Below are 12,076 nucleotides of genomic sequence, written 5' to 3'. Positions count from 1 at the left end.
AGCCTGGGTATAGGGTAGCAGGAAACTGCACCCTAATTCTGCACGGACTTTTGTTACTGCCCAAGCACATGGCTCTTGCATGAATAAGTCCTTCTTGAGTACTGGTTACTGACCCTCCTCCACACTTGGTTTGCAGAGGGTATTTCCAGAGTTAGAAGGTCTTCCAGAATTTCAGAAAAGCAGCACCAGATACTAAAAAAACCATGGTTTTTCTAAAATAATTAATGGGTTGTCTGTCAGTCAACATTTGGACAAGCTGAGTCTAAGGCTGGCCCTGTAGCTCAGGGGTTGGGTTTCTGCAGTGCCTGTTCTCTAGTTCCTTTTTGTATTGTTCATCTTTTTAAATAAACTTTGGGCACAGGTTCAGCTAGTGAGAGGCAGGATAACGGAATGGTTAAACACATGGCCTCTGAAGCCAGGCTATCATATTGGGACCTGACTGTCACACCATCTCTGTGACTTAACTTCTCTAGGACTGAGCGTGCTCACCTGTAAAATGGATCACAATAGGGCCAACATCACGGAGACGCTGATGAGCTAAATTAGCTAAGTGAAAAGCAGTTAGAACAGCGCCTGACCCATCATGTGTCCAATGTGTTAGCTCTTCTTAATAGGGGTGCTCTACTACAATTACTGAAAAGGGCTTTATTGTGGCAGCTCATATGAAGAATTTAGAGGTCTATACCTATGGTGGATTCCCAGTCTTTTGGCCGACTCCTGGGATACGTCATGGAAGATGAATGTGGGAGCATCTGAATTCCTCTTTCTCTAATCACTCAGGTTGGCTACTTCATTTTTGAGTAGCCCCTTCAAACACATACATTTTTTCCGCCATTATGTCTGTTATTGTTCCTGGTGATGAGGAATGTGTTTTAGGCTCAGCTGCATGGTTGCCCTATCTATTAATATATCTTTTCTCCATTGCCAGGGCAGGAAGCCTGAAAACTACGCTTCCCAGACTCCTTTGCCTACTGATTCCTGTTAGCTTCTGCCAATGGGAGGCTCTGGCAGGAGATTGGAAGGTGGGAGGAAAGTTGAAGCAAGGTTTCTCCCTTCAGCTTCTGGGGGTGTCTCCAGCTATGCAAAGGGCAGCATAGTGTCATAATGGTCCTGTTATGGTTTTCATTTTCCCATTTACTTGTGTTTGAGTAACATTACTTCTCTTTATGACTCTTCTCCTGTTTGTATACTTACTGCTATTTTCCTAAACCATTTCTTGATTGACAGGAATCATTGTTTAAAGACTTTAGATGCTCAAATAATTTTGCTATTTGCTATACAAAATGACTTAAATCTCTAAACTCCTTGTTTTAAAAAATCTTAAAGGTTGGGTGCAGTGTGGCTCACTCCTGTAATCCCAGCCCTTTGGGAGGCTGAGGCAGGAGGATCACTTGAGACCAGGAGTTCAAGACCTGCCTGGGCAACATAGGCAGACCCCTGTCTCTACAAAAAAAATTTAAAAATGAGCTAAATGTGGTGGTGCACATCTGTAGTCCCAGCTACTTGGGAAGCTGAGGTGGGAGAATCACTTAAACCCAGGAGATGGAGGTTGTAGTGAGCTGAGATCATGCCACTGCACTGCAGCCTGGGTGACAGAGCAAGACTCTATCTCGAAAAACGACGACAACAACAACAAAAAACTTACAAACAAAACCTATCAAAACTCACGCGAACACACATGGACAAGCGAACAAACATTACAGATTAAAATGAAAGAATATGCCAGACACACTTTATTAGTTATCTGTTGCTGTATAACAAATTATCCTTAGACAGTGGCTTAAACAGCAATGATTTATTATTTCTCATGGTTTCCTGGGTAAATAATTTCAGAACAGCTTGGCTGGATGGTCTTGGCTCAGGGTCTCCATGAAATTACAGTTAGATATCAGCTGGGGCTGCAACTGTTCAAAGTTTTGACTGGGGTTGGAGGATCTAGTTTTCAAAATGGCTCACTCATGAGGCTGGGAAGTCAGTGCCGGCTGTCAGCAGGAGGTCTCAGTTCCTTTCTACGTGGGCTTCTCCACAAGGCTGCTTAAGTGCCTCATGGCATGGCTGCTGGCTTCCCCCAAAGAAAGTAATCCGAGGGACTAAGGAGGAAACTGCAATACCTTTTATGACTTATCCTTGGAAGTCAAATGTCATTACTTTATTCATAGTCAATTGGATACACAAAGCCAGCCCTGATTCATTGTGCAAACTGACTACACACAGGCACATATACCAGGAGTCAAGTTCACTGGAGGCCCTTTTGGAGGCTGGATCCCATGTGCATAGTCACTGTGTATGCATTAGGTGATAAGCGCATAGTCTGAGTGAAGATGAGACATGGAAAACTCTCCTCTTCAAACAAGGGGTCAGGAAAATTATAGATTTCAATAGTTCCTCGAATGAGATAGAAGGAATGAAAGAAGGAACATGAGTCCTTCAGGTTTCCCTGTAGCCTATGAGAAAATAAAACAAGCTGATGAAATGTTGAGCTAGTTGTTCCGAAAGGCATGAATAGGACGTAGTCAGTTGCTTCTTTTCTCTTTCCCTTTTGTTTTAGCCATCACTTTTTCATTCTTTCTTATCTGCATTGCTATGGATGTGTCTGTTCCTTTGTTTCTAACCATTGGTAGGTACTCCATGACATGCAGCCAACAATTTTATGCCTCTACTCACCAGTAATACACACCCATGCTGCCGAGGGGGAGTTTCTGAGGGAGAAAAGGCATTAGCAAGAAGTGGCCCAGAGAAGTGTTGGCATTAGCAACACCTTTATTTATTTAAAATTAGAACATGCAACTACATATGTGTGAGGCGGTAAGGACTGGAAATGTTCTTTACTCAGTAATCATCTGTGCCAGGCACAGTGCCAGATACTGTGGGAGGTTCAAAGATGGGTGAGACATAGTCCCTGACCTCAAGGAACATATGGTTTAAAGACAAAATTGATCAGCAGTCATCTAATTGTGATACAAAATTAAGAACAACAAGAGGTTATTGAGGGGCATCCCAATAATTCTGACCAGGGAATCAGAGAAGGGCTCATGCAAGGTTGAGCCTGAGAAGGGTCTTGAAGGAATACAACATGCAAGGGTGGATGGGAGGCATTGAGGTGGAAGTGCAATATATTTTAGCCTGGAAGAACTAAATGAGCAAAGGCATGGAATAGAGGAGGGGATACGTCAGTTGAAGGAGCAAGAAGGAAGTCAGTATGACTGCAGTGCATGAGTGGGAAACACAGAGGGCAGTGGATGGGGAGGAGGCTGGCAAGATGAGATAGGACCAGATCCTGGTGAGTCTTCGGTGCCACATAGGGAGTCAGAGTCACTCAGCAATGATTCAGCAATGGGAAGGAAATGAAGGTTCTTAAAGAAGGGAAATGACATTTTCACACCCATGTGGGAATGGGAGGATTAATACCAGAGACGCTGAGACCAAAATGTGTGTCTCTGGTTGAAGAAATTATGACTATTTTAATTTTTTCCCCTTTGAGTCACCTGTAGTTTCTAATTTTCCCAGTGAATGTGGACATGTGGTGAAAATTTTAAAATAGAATACATAAAATAGTTTTTAAAGGGTAAGATACACATGGGGGAAAAGGAGAAGGCCAATGAGAGTGGAGTGTCTGCCATTGGTAAGGAAGAACCTGGCTCTGGAGGCCACAGGCTGGAGACCAGCCAGGAGGAAGCTGGCAAAGAGGAGAAGGAGAGGATCTCATTCATGTAATCTCCCAATATCTGCTGAGTGTTTGCCTTGGGCTGGGCACTATTCTAGGAACTTGTAGTTGCAGTCATCTAATTGTGAAATGGCTGAGAAATGGAGACATGGCTGAGTGGAGTAAAAGGATGGACAGGGAAGGGTTTTTTTGGTTTTTTTTTTTTTTTTTTTTTTTTTTTTAGGCTATAAGAGATTTGAGTGTGGTGTTGGTGAGCTCAGGGGAAGGAGCATGTGGGGAATGAAACACAAAATGGCAAAAACAATGGAAAAGATAAAAGATGAGGTCTAAGAGCCAATCAGAAGGAACAACGTCAGGGTTGCAAATGCAGTGTGTGTGTGTGTGTGTGTGTGTGTGTGTGTGTACCTGTGTCTTAGAAAATATGTAATTTAGAGAATATATTAATATCTGTATAAATGGGTACACACGAGCACATTTTGGATCTGAATTTATAGTGACTCCTGAAGATAAAGATTTGGGCAGAGTTGGAGGCATTTTTCCCTGCTATCTGTAAAAGTCTCCAAGGGCTCTTCAGAAATAGGAAACAATATACAACAACCCCAATAAACAAAGCAGTGAGGAAATGCGGTTTTCCCCATGTTATGTTCCAAAGAGCAGAAAATATTACAAGAGGATGGGAGAAGAATGGTTACACAGGAAAACATGCTGCACAAACGGTGTGGTGTGAAAGGTAGAAGGTGTACATGATACCAACATGACTGCCAGGCCGGCTGAGAGTACAGAAGCCTCCAGGAGGCCTGGCCGCCGCATGACTGGACTGTCCGGTCTCTGGACAGGGATTGATGGATGTGCCTCCCGTGCGCTTTGATGCTCCTTATCCCCTTCAAAGTTGCCTGTTTTGAAGAATTTGTGTTTGGCCAGAGTTAAATGACCCACTTTGCTTGGGATCTCTCTCCCTGCCACAGGGAGAACACAATCCAACTTCTTTCAAGCGACAACCTGAGGAGGCAGGCAGAGGACTTTGAGGACTATGAGAGCCATTTTTTATAGTCACTTGCTGAATCTCAGCTGACCCTCCCAGGAAATGGAAAGATTGAGGCAGGCCCAGGCACTGCAGTCTGTGGCAACCAGGTCAGGAAGGTGCTTTGAAGTTAATTATCCAGCCTGGCATCCCCACAGGCTTGCTTGTTTGGTGTTGCTTCTTTCTTAATCAAGAAGAGACTCCCATGCTGGTGTCTTAATGTAAACAAAGCAATTTGTGACTTGATTAACAAATCAAGGATGGACAAACATGTGCTTTTCTCCCTTCTCCTCTTTACTAGGGACTTGGACTATTCTAAGGAGTGTCTCTCGATGTGAAAGGTAGTGGCTGCCTGAGGCTTTTCTGGTTTGGTGTCTTCCTTTGTTTCTCCCTTCTTACCATATCCACAGCAAGGGATTCATTCCAGGCATTCCATAGAGACTGAACCCATTCCTTCCGTATCCTGGGAAATGTAAAGGGTGGAAATGCCATTCCCATTAAAAGCACTTCAACATGTGATTTGTCCAGGTGATGAGGTATGTAGCTAATATTAGTCCCTGTGATTCATCAAGAGAATAACTACCTGGTGATAGATTTTTCATGAATGTATCTCAAGTCATCCATCACCGTGACGATGGACTTTTCACATCTGGGCAGGCCTGTGATGGTTACAGAAACTAAGAACTCCTTTAATAGAACTGCATGTCCATTAAATTACTGGAGGGAAAGAAAGCAAATAGGAAGCTCTTGCAGCTAAAAAGAGCACAACAAGGGGGAAAAATAAACAAGATTCTATGACGAGACATTGTGAAAAATCAACACAGTTTTTTTGTTTGTTTGTTGTTAGAAATTCATTCTCCATGTCTTCTTTTTCTCACAAACACCATCACCCCAGATTGAAACGAAGCTGCTGCCTCCTCTGAATACACACGTGGACAAAGAAGGGCCCTGAGAAATCCCTAGTACACGTACATCCTGAATGCCCAGGCCTCTCTGGTGTGATGTATTCCCTTAACTAAATTGGTACAGTGCGAATAATGACTTGTACTAGTTTTCTATTTGCAGTTTTAACAAATTACTATGAATTTGGTGGCCTAAATAATATGATTTTATTATCTTGCCATTAGTTTTGAAGGTCAGAAGTCTGACATGGGTTTCACTGGGCTGAAATCGCTGGGGTGCATTTCTTTCTGAAGATACTAGGGAAAAATCAGTTTTCTCGCTTTTTCCAGTTTCTAGAGGCTGCCCAAATTCCTTGGTTTCTGGCCTCTTCCTCTATCTTCAAAGCCAGCAAGGGTGGGATGAATCTTCCCATCATATGACTCTGACCTCTTCTTTTTTCCTCTTCCACTTTTAAAGACTTTTGTTATTGCATTGGCCACTAGGGACAATCCAGGATAAACTCCCTATTTTAAAGGCAGCCGATTTAGCAGTCTAATTCCACCTGCAACCTTAATTCTCTTTTACCACATTAACTAACACATTTACAGGTTCCAGGGATTGAGCCATGGACATTTTTGCAGGGACATTTTTCTGCTTACCACAGGACTTACAGTTCTTTGTTGTTGTGTTTTTTCTTTGTGTTTCTTTGCCTCAAAATACTAATAGAACAAGCAAAGAGAAGGGATCTCTTAAAGCAGGTTCCCAAAACAGATTAGCGTTCAAAGGTCAGCTCTCGCTCTTGCTACTTGCTGGTCTTGGGCAAGTTACTAACCTCTCTCCAAACCTCAGCTCATCATCTGTAAAATGGGGTTAATACAATCGTCTTACAGAAATTGCAAAGGAGATGGGATGATGTTTGCAAAGCTTTCCGTAACACCTCACAGGTAGTAAGTGCTCAATGAAAGTTAAAGTTTTTAAAAAGAGTAAATGTGGTGGGGTGGGAATGATGAGAGAGAAGAGACAGTATGATCTGGATCTCTGTACCCTGAACCCCCCCAGATGGTTCAGCCTTCCTTATTGCTCTCCTTGGGTTGGATTCTACTCATAGAAGCCTCTCAGGCTCTCTGGGTGGGAGAGGAAAAGAAAAGTTCAGCTGTCATCTTTGCCGCCCTTGTTCTGTGGTTGCTGTTTTCTTTTCCTTTGCTGCCTCCTTCCATTGCTGGCCCTCCACTGCAGTCAGGCCAGGGGATCGCAGCCTCAGTGCAGAGCTGGCTCAGGCTGAGTGTCCTGAATGGAGGCTGCAGGAGCAGTGGGGAGACACGCAGCTGAGCCCCACCTCTGCCAGTTCACAATCACTCGCTGAGCCAGCCCTGCCTGGTCCAAGCCCTAAACTCCCCAAGGCATTTTGATTAGATTAGCCGATGAGAGCCAGGGTCTTCCAGTACTAATTATGCCTGACCACAAAAGTCACTCCCTGTGCAGCCCTTGCCACTGCTCCTGGGGAGGGGGACCCAAAGTCCAGCTGGCCCTTCCCCACTAGTGCAGGATACTCTGGTGGTGATCAGGGCCTGAGAGGGACCCAAGGAACCTAATGCAGATGGCAGGACAGCCTGACCTTCCAGAGCAGGAAGGTTACTTACTGGGTTGACAAAAAAGGCAAAAAAGTGTCAGCATACAGTGTTGATAAGGATGCAGGGAAACTCCACATCCTTTGAGAAAGTAAACAAACATCTTTTCAAATTAAAAGCACACATACATAACTTTCTGCCCAGCAATTCAACTTTGACCAAACCTATTGTATTGAATAAATAAAAATGCTGGTACATAATGTTGTTTGAACAGGAATATTTATGAACACAATACTTATACAGTACAAAAAAATAAAAAACCTTGAAAAACTTTAATATCCATCAATAGAAGGAATTATGTAACCATTTAAAAGGAGATATTTAACTATTGCTCTTGAGAAATTTGGTTGCAGAGAAATACATATTACAATTTTGCAAAAATGAAATAAAGCAAAACCCAAAGCCAACCTCCATATATGCATGTGTGTATATGTGTATAGCAGCATGGGGAAAGGCGTGGAAGAACACTTATCAGCCTGCTACCATTTATTAGTGGAGGGAAGATGTTTTCTTCCCTCTCTATACTCTGGAATTGCTTCATTATTACAATAACTTCATTACATTTTTCAATGATGGGAGAGGAATTTAAGATAAATGGCGGGAGTGAGGGCAGGGGTGGGGAAGAGAAGTTGTGAAGGAAGATAGAGAAGAAATCCTGTGCTGGAAGAACCTGGCCACTCCAGTTGGGGGTTTGCAGAAAGAAAAGCCAGGAGTCTGGCCTGGACACTGAGCAGGGTGGGGTGGAGTAGAGTCGGGAGGCAGTCAGTGTTGAGTGACCTAGCTATTTGAACTCAAGGAGCTTATCTAGAGCATCCTTTGAGAAGGCCAGAGAGGACCATGGAGCACTGAGTAGTAGCCTGTAGTAAGAGGAATTTAAAACGCTTTACCATAAAGAATAACTGCTCCCAAAATAGTAAAAGAATGAGGTTCTCAAGGTTATTTTGAAGAATTTGGTGAGATCCACCTGAGGAAATTAAATTAGTAACACCTAGCAGGAGGTAACTGGCATGTTGTCTGAAGGAACTTTACCTATACTATCTCATTTGATACAAGGTACAATCCTATGAGGTAAGTGTGATTATCCTTATTTTACAGAGGAGGAAACTGAGGTATAGCGGGGTTCAGTAACCCGCCCATGGTCATGCAGGTGGGCACAGAAGTCTTCCGGCTCCGAAGTCCTGGCTCTTGGAAGCCACACTGAAGGCTGCGTCCTTCCAAGGCTCAAATCTGGACAGAAAGATTACACTGTCCTCCCCTCACCCGGTGGGGATGGAGTGGGGAGAAAGCGCCTTCTCCATGCGCGTGCCAGGATCGCCGGAGTTCGGAGTTCGGTGGGGCCAAGCTGAGGTTCGTCTCCTGGGGCTGGGCAGGGTTTGGGTTCGCTTTTCTCACGCCGGCATTCGGGTTTGGGGGCGGAGGCTGCCCAGGCGTTACCCTCCAAAAGGGCCTCTGCAGGGGGTGCTTTCTCTACACTGTTCTTCTCTTGGGTAGTGGAGGGGTTGGTGGGGGAACCACAAGCTACAGGATTACAAAGTTCCTAGACTCCCTAGCCTAGGGAGGTACAATGACTTGGGACCCGGTGTGGAGATGGGGGTGGGGTGTCTTCCGGAGCCCGAAGCAGGCATCCTCAGCCGCTCCTTCCCGTTCCCGTCCCCCACCAACCCCCCACTCACCACTTCGTTTTCACATCTGGGGGGGGGCGGGGGGCGGTGATGGGGAGGAGACCAACGCTTTCATTTCCCTTGGTAGGTGTTCTGAGTGGTCAGGGATCCAGGGATCCTTCCCTGGAGTGCCCCTGGGTCGGGCGATAGACCGCTCCAGAGGATGGACAGCCGGCGAGCAAAGCTAGAGTTCGTGTATTGTAGGGAAAAGTGGGGGTGGCGAGGAGAGAATGGTTGAATACCTTCCTGATATTTGAGGGAGAATTCGGCAAGGGGGAAATCTCTGGTTCCATCTTTGCCTGATTCATCGGATTTCCTGGGGTGGGGTTCGGGAAAGGCCTGGGGGCTGGCGCTCCTGCCTCGGTCCGTCCAGCACCAACACTCCAGGCCCCTGCGGCCCTGGCCCTCTGGGGTTCTGATTACAGTGGAAAGATCTCGGGATCCGCTGAAGGAGAACCTGTGTCGAGATTCTTGTGCTCATTTGCTTCTCTGGGGGTCCTGAATGAAAATAAGTACCGAGGTCATCTTTGTTCCTTAGCTCTGGCCCAGAGCTCTATCTCCGTCTCCAAGTTTCTCCATCATCTCCTTCTGTGTTTCAGGTGATCGCCCACCTCTCTTCCCTTCTAACTCTACTTCCGGATCTTTCCCCCCTCCTTTCTCCCTGTGTCCCCCATTTTCCAGGCGCGAGTCCTTTTTCTCTTGCCAGTTTCCTCCCTCCCTCCGATTTCCTTTCCCACGGGCCCTGGAGTTCCCTGGGCCCAGGCCAGGCTCTGGAGCTGGCCTGACATGTTCACAATAAGGATTGTAAGACACTGCACTCAAGTGAACTGCGTTGTCTTGAACCTACTCGGACAGGGGATGTGATGAAGGAGGTCCTTCTCTAATCCCAACAGCTCCTCAAAGGCTCGAGGCCAGCCTGAGTGGGCCACTTGAAGAGCCACGGGCGGTGGGAAGATACGGAGAGGCTGCTCCGACGTGGGGAGGAGATAGGTATGACGATGTCCTCTGTGCGTCAAGCCCACTCCGTCCCACTCCCAATACTCCCACCACCTCATCAATGGGGCATGCTTGCCCTGGTCAATGTCATCTCCCTGCACTGCCAACAAGGCTAGCCGCTTTGCTGCTTAAAACAGATAACATCAAAGAACATATGGAGATGTCATCATGATTAAACAGCAAATTATAGTCGAAGACGGTGCGATAATAATCTAAATCACCACAAGAAGAAGAAACGTTCTCTAACGCTCCAGTTGCAGAAGCCTGCTTTTCCAAGACTAGCGGTCCTGCATTCCCAGGGATGTCTCCGTGCTCACGTGAGCGTGGCCCTCGGTTTGGGACAGGCAAGGGAGCCCCAGACAGGACAATAAGGTTTGGAGATTCCCGGGGCGACCTGGGACTCCGTGGCGTGGGGGCTTGGAAGCGCGTGGAGGGGCTGAGAGAGGGGAGAGGGCGCCCTTCCTCTAGGGCGGCCCCGCCTGGGAAGCAGTCGGAACCGCAGTAGGAGCCGGGGGTTCCTAGAGAAGAACCCTGTTGGGAGAGCAAAAGAGCCCGCGCTCCCAGTCCCCGCCCCCTCGCCCCTTCTGCCCCGCCCTCAGCCTGCCTCTTCCTAGATCTTCCAGGAGATTGCTTTCTGAGTGGAAAGCCCGCGCTGCTAGGGGAGGGGCGTCCTCTGCGGGTCGTGGGGGTCTCCCTTCTCCCCACAGTCGGAGCAGAAGGGCGCCTGCCTTTTATTTTGACAAGCAGTGGGCTTGGTTGTGAGCACTTGTTTGCCCCCAATATGCAGAGAAAAAGATAGTGATAGGAGGCGGCGTGCTATGATGGCAAAAATGGAGAAGACCCTCCCTCTTTATCCTGGTTCTCCTCCTCCTCATTACATAGATTCGTATTTAAGATAAGCACAGACATTCTAATTTGAATTCCAGGGGTTGAACTCAAGTTAGAATCATCCTATTTATACGCAGACCGAAAATAACCATTGAAAGGAAACCAACAAAATGCAACTATTTTCCAAAACCCCGAGCGTTTGCTGGTGGGTGACCACCCCGCGCAGGTAGCGAGGTTCTGCTTTGGTTTTGACGGAGAACCCGAGATCGACCGAGGAGGGGACTGGGTGGGAGTTAGCGGGCGAAACGATTCCCCAGAGAGGCCCCGAGCGGCGCGTGCGTGAGCGCGCGGCCGTAATATATGCTGCCATTAAGAATCGTTGCAGCTTCCAGCGCTCCGGGCGCAGGGACGCATGTGTTGCTGGAATTCAATCCGTGGGGGGAATGCAGATTGGGCTGCGACCCACTGGGTTTGATTTATGAAAGGTTACACTAGCGATTGTTTACACATTGCATTTCAGAGCCCGGGCGCACCCTCCCCGCAGCGGACGGCGGGCTTCTCCGTGTAGGAACCTGCTGCAGCCCCCTCGGTCTCCCTCTATTCTCCTCCCTTCCTCCCACCCCCAGGGCCCCTGCAGCTTCCTCCCACAGCCACCTTCTCCAAGAACTCAGATTTCGATTTCGATTTCTCTGAACCCATAGACCTACATGCAGTTCTTTCCCCCCGCCCCCACCCGCCTACTCCAGGCCTACAGCCCCCGGACCCGGGTCGCCTCTGCCCCTGTTTACTCCGGAATGTTTACTTCTCCGTAAGGCCATGCGGGGCCTATAAATAGGAGAGGTGGAAGCAGCCCCACTGCCAGATCAATAGGGCCCGTCTCCTCGCCATTTCAGCTGAGCTATCTTATTAATTATGAAAGGATTCACCTGATCCCTGCCGGGGAACACAGCCTCTCGGCCCCTCTGCTGGAGCCCTTAATGGCGGTTCCTTCGCAAGCTGCCTCTGGCCACCGCAGAGGAAGAGGCGAATCGTGGTTAGGGCCAGGCCTGCAAGGATGGTGGTTAGGGCTCCGACCCGCCTGAGGCGGGGGCAGCCGGCCGGCCACTGGCATTGTCTGCCTGTGCGAGCAAGCTCAGTTTCTGTAAACCTCAAATAGAACGAATCTCTGCTTTGTAATTAATTAATTTAAAAACAACTTTCATTTTCTCTTTTTTAAGGGAGCAGGGTTTTGGGGAAGTGGCCAAGTGGCTTAAGTGAGGAGGGTCTGCTTGAAGGTGGCAGGTTTCCAGCGGCTTCCTGAAGAGGTGAGCTTGTCACTGGCATCCTGTGTCCCTCCAGATACCCTGAGAACTGGGCCAAGGAAGCAGGTTGGGGTAGGAAACAAACGACACCCCCA

At 47.4% G+C, this 12,076-nt stretch overlaps 1 long non-coding RNA gene across 1 annotated transcript; it reads right to left on the bottom strand.

Moving 5' to 3' along the window:
- Window positions 1–7,397: 7,397 nt before the first annotated feature.
- Window positions 7,398–11,836, bottom strand: LOC144340758 (uncharacterized). Its single transcript, XR_013417076.1, has 2 exons — window positions 11,607–11,836; window positions 7,398–9,354 (listed from the first exon to the last, which is right to left on the bottom strand). It is a non-coding gene; the product is annotated as an uncharacterized LOC144340758 (long non-coding RNA).
- Window positions 11,837–12,076: the final 240 nt, after the last annotated feature.

The sequence above is a fragment of the Macaca mulatta genome, chromosome 4 (genome assembly GCF_049350105.2).
Source record: "Macaca mulatta isolate MMU2019108-1 chromosome 4, T2T-MMU8v2.0, whole genome shotgun sequence".
In the NCBI taxonomy this organism is placed as follows: domain Eukaryota; kingdom Metazoa; phylum Chordata; class Mammalia; order Primates; family Cercopithecidae; genus Macaca; species Macaca mulatta.
The sequence above is the reverse complement of the archived record's forward strand: the minus strand, read 5'-3'. Positions and strand labels throughout refer to the sequence as shown.